Below are 4,317 nucleotides of genomic sequence, written 5' to 3' on the forward strand. Positions count from 1 at the left end.
CATAGAGTAATGAGAGACTGCAATTAAGTAGGCAGGGAGACAGGTAGGAAGGTAGGCATTAAGTGGGCAGGGAGACAGGTAGGAAGGTAGGCATTAAGTGGGCAGGGAGACAGGTAGGGAAGGAGTCTGTGAGGTAGGGAGGGAGGTACAAGAGGTAGGAAGGTTAGTAGGTAGGTAGGAAGGTAAGTACAGTATGTGAAAGTGATATGAAGTGTAGCTTGTTTCTTTGTATGGTAAAGGAAAAATTTTCAGGTTAATACCTCCCGTATAAAAAATCACGTTGTTTAAAATAGGATGTAAAATCAATCATCGCATCACAAAGGATCTGTTGTACGCGGCAAGGTTATACGAGATTTGTCTTTGGATCCTCGGCGCGGTATTAAGTTGCAGTTTTATAACAGTGCTCAGTGCGACTAAAAAGATAAAGTAGTTATATGAAATGCTGGATATTCGATTTTACTTGCAAGAAATACGAAAATTTCTTGCCTTACCGCAACATCGGTTCTGCCTTTCTGACATATGAACCACTTGGTATGCGGTCACTGTCATCCTCTCATACATAGCACTGCTTCTTCCATTACTAAAGCTTGTTTTCTTGCCTGAACTGCCTCATTAGTGCACCTGAATCTGTGGTATTAGGACAGTAGTCTTTCACATGGAGCAATTTAGGAAAAACTGGACGTGACCCATTCTGGCTGGCCATCTAACACTTTAATATATTTTGCCTTTTGTAGCAAGATTATGTCGCGGATCAATCAAAATTCATCCGAGAAGAGAGAGAGAGAGAGATGAAATGAGAGAAACGGTAAATGGTGAACTGAAGAAATTATGGCAAAATTAAGACAGCAATGGGACAACAGATGAACCAATGATTGACTATTTTAAAAAGTTAGTAGACAGGGGAAAGAGAGTAGAAGGAAGAAAAGAAAGATGGAAAAAAAAGTGAAAAGGAGAAACGAGGAAGTATTGGAATTAGTAAGAGAAGACCGAAAGTCACTGATCAAACACAGTAAGAAAGGTCTGGTTCTGTTCAAGTAGAAAATAAAGCAGAGGTCATCGTATGGAAATTATATATTATTGCGCTCGATTAAAGAAAATAGGAATGAAGTAGAAAAAAATGAGAAAAGGAACGGAAATGAACGGTTGCAAGAGACAGGAAATGGTAAAAGAAATAAGCAAACTAATATAGGGAAAAAGAAAAGAAAGAAGGAAGGAAGAATGAATCAAGAGAAAGGTACCGTAGAGAAAATGCGAAAGACAAGCATTAACTCGGTACATTTTCCTCATCTTTTCCTTCTTTCCTTCTAGACTTAGTCCCGCTCCGGTCCCATTCTCCCTCCTTCCCCTTCACCTTTCTCTTCCATTTCTCACTGTCCCTGGTCCCCCCCTCACTCCCTCGTAATCTTTCTCCCTAATCCCTCCCTCCCATTTTCCTATCTCATCTCTCTCGCTCCCTTTCCTTCTCCCTTTATCATTTCCCCTCTCTCCCTTCCCTTCCTCACTTTTATCCCATTATCACTCATATCTCTCCTTCCCCTTCCCCTCTGTCGTTCCTCTTCCCCCCTCCATTCTCCTTCTTTCCTCCACTCCCTCTTCTTTTTCCTTGGTCTTTCCCATCTCGCTCCCTCTCCCCAATCTCCCCCTCCCATCCCTAATCCCCCTTCCCCCTCTCCTCCTCAATCCCTAGCCCCATAAGTCTGGCAACTAACCGACCTTATCTCAACAGCAAATTTAAAACCCGATCTCCTGACGCCCCAACTGCATGGCCTTAAATCCGGATGTGTGAGACGTGTTTATAAGAACGCATTTTGTGACGCGACTTTGGCTGGAGAGAGAGAGAGAGAGAGAGAGAGAGTTTGGTTGGTGTGAGGTGTGCTTGGAATCCTTAAGTCTACGGTACGTGGGTGTGTCTTTGTGCCTGCGTGTTTGGTCTGGGTGCGTTGAGGAAATTGCAGGGTGTCTAGAATCCACAAGAAAATCACATGTAGGTATTTTGGTTGTGTGTGTGTGTGGGAGGGGGTATGCTTGTCGTGTGTGTGTGTGTGTGTGTGTGTGTGTGTGTGTGTGTGTGTGTGATTCAGCAGTTAGTTGTGCTTAAAAATCCTTATGGCTAGTGTATAGTCTATGAATGTGCTTTACGTGGGTGTGTTAGTGTGCCTTTTGTAGGTGTGTTAAAGGGACAATGAGTTATGCCTGTAATACGTAAAACCTGCGTTTATTGATGTAATAGGTGTATTTGTGGGTGTTATGTGAATGTTTCCGTGTGGTTAATGAGTATGTTTGTGTGTACACTATGTGGGCTTACTGGTGTGCATTGTCCCTGTATATGTGTGTGTGTGTGTGTGTATGTGTGTGTGTGTGTGTGTGTGTGTGTGTGTGTGTGTGTGTGTGTGTGTGTGTGTGTGTGTAAACAAATTAGTTCAAATATCAAACAGTTTTTAATCGATATTCACCTATTTGGTGGACTGATTGTAGGTCGGATGAGGAGTATTTTTTTTTTGGGGGGGGCAATAGCTACAAGGTCAAGGTCAAAGGTCAAGGTCAACTAAAAGTTTTTAAGTAATATACACCAAGCTTCCAGAAATGAATAAGGCTTATGAAAGAACATGTGAGTCTGTTTTGTGGACACTGTCAAAGGTCAAGGACACAGGACAAGGTCAAAATTCAACCTTTGCAAGTGTTAACAAAATAATAGTTTTCATCCAAATTCAGCCAAACTTGGTGGAAGGATTAAGGGTCTGCTAAGAGGTAGACTATTTGTTTTTGAGAAATGTAGGTCAAAGGTTGAGGTCAACTTAAAGGTTTAAACTGATTTACACCAAACTCTGGGAACAGTTAAGGGTTAGGGAAGAACAAAGGGTTTCAGTCTGGGGAACAATCAACCAAAGGTCAAGGTTACAAGGCAAGGTCAATCTTCGATCCCATATGTTCTGTTGGCGAACAAAATGACCAAGACAGTTTTGATCAGATGTGGATCAAACATGGTAGATGAGCTGAGGATCACCCAAGTGTGCAAACTTTTTTTTTTTTTTCTTCAGAGACATAAGCCAGAGTTTAAAATCCTACGGTAATATCAATTTAATCAGTTTTTATTTGATACAAATATAGCTTTATGTAAGGGTTCGTATACATAAAAGCCAGTATAAAATTTATTTCGCGAACAGTCATTCAGAAGTCATGGACACAGGAAAATATCAAAGTTCAAGATCACTGGACAACGTAAACTCAACACCTCTGATCAGATTTGAACCACACTTGGTGAAACAATTAACAGGGAGGTAAGAATGATGTAATTCTTTTTTGAGAGTAATCAGTGGAAGGTCATAGATGCAGGGCAAAGCTAAATTTTCGGTTTGTAGTTCAGTTGATGAACGCAGGTGTTGCACTCTCTGAGTGCTCTCTCATGTTACAAGAGCTTCTCGTAGCCACTTTCTTTATCGGATAGTGGTGTTGAAAGGTGAGAGATTACTACTACAACTACTACTATTGCTACTACTACTGCTGCTGCTACTACTAAAACTATACTACTACTACTACTACTACTAATAATAATAATAATAATAATAATAACAATAATAATAAAATAATAATAATAATGATAATAATAATAATAATTCATTCATTCATTGCCAGACGCCATGTATCCCAGACGGGGTGGCCAAGGGCTTAGAGTTAATTGTTTTACAGGGAGGGGCACTAATCCTCCACCAACCCCATTTGACACGTAGGGATGCCAACAGCATCTGGTGTTCCCAGGCGGTCACCCATCCAAGTACTAACCAGACCCAACGTTGCTTAACTTCGCTGATCGGACGGGAAGCGGTGTACTCAACGTGGTATGGCCGTTGGCAATAATAATAATAATGACAATTTGACATTATGAAAGCCATGTAGATATATGAGTGAATGAACAAACAGTAGTATTTTGTGTCAATATTCAATGACATCTGGAGGAAGCTGAATTTCTCTCAGTCCGTAAGAATTATTAAATTCATAATACGAGGAAACTATTACTGTGAAAGAATGAATAGACGATGTTGGGATGTTGAGCTGTTAAATTCTATTGGGAAATCATTGAGTGTAAGTGCGTTTATATAAAGATTACAACACTTAACAAATTCATATTTCAGGAAACTAGAGAATTTCTGATGGTAAAACATACAATTACGAATATCAGAATGTGTTTCTTTGGGCCTCAGGAATGAAGCTAATAGTCTGGAAAAGACCAAGACATTGCTTCATATCACTCTGTCTGGCTTCTTCAAGTGTAAACCCCAAAGTCACTGAAACAAAGCAGTTTTCACAAAACTCGTAATG

The 4,317-nt window shown here is 40.4% G+C and overlaps 1 non-coding gene across 1 annotated transcript; it reads right to left on the reverse strand.

Annotated features, from left to right (window-relative positions):
• Nucleotides 1–3,731: 3,731 nt before the first annotated feature.
• On the reverse strand, nt 3,732–3,850 carry LOC145415285 (5S ribosomal RNA). Its single transcript, XR_013900062.1, has one exon. It is a non-coding gene; the product is annotated as a 5S ribosomal RNA (ribosomal RNA).
• Nucleotides 3,851–4,317: the final 467 nt, after the last annotated feature.

Source organism: Coenobita brevimanus, chromosome 101 (genome assembly GCF_032717465.1).
Source record: "Coenobita brevimanus isolate Jiangsu-jjx chromosome 101, ASM3271746v2, whole genome shotgun sequence".
Classification (NCBI taxonomy): domain Eukaryota; kingdom Metazoa; phylum Arthropoda; class Malacostraca; order Decapoda; family Coenobitidae; genus Coenobita; species Coenobita brevimanus.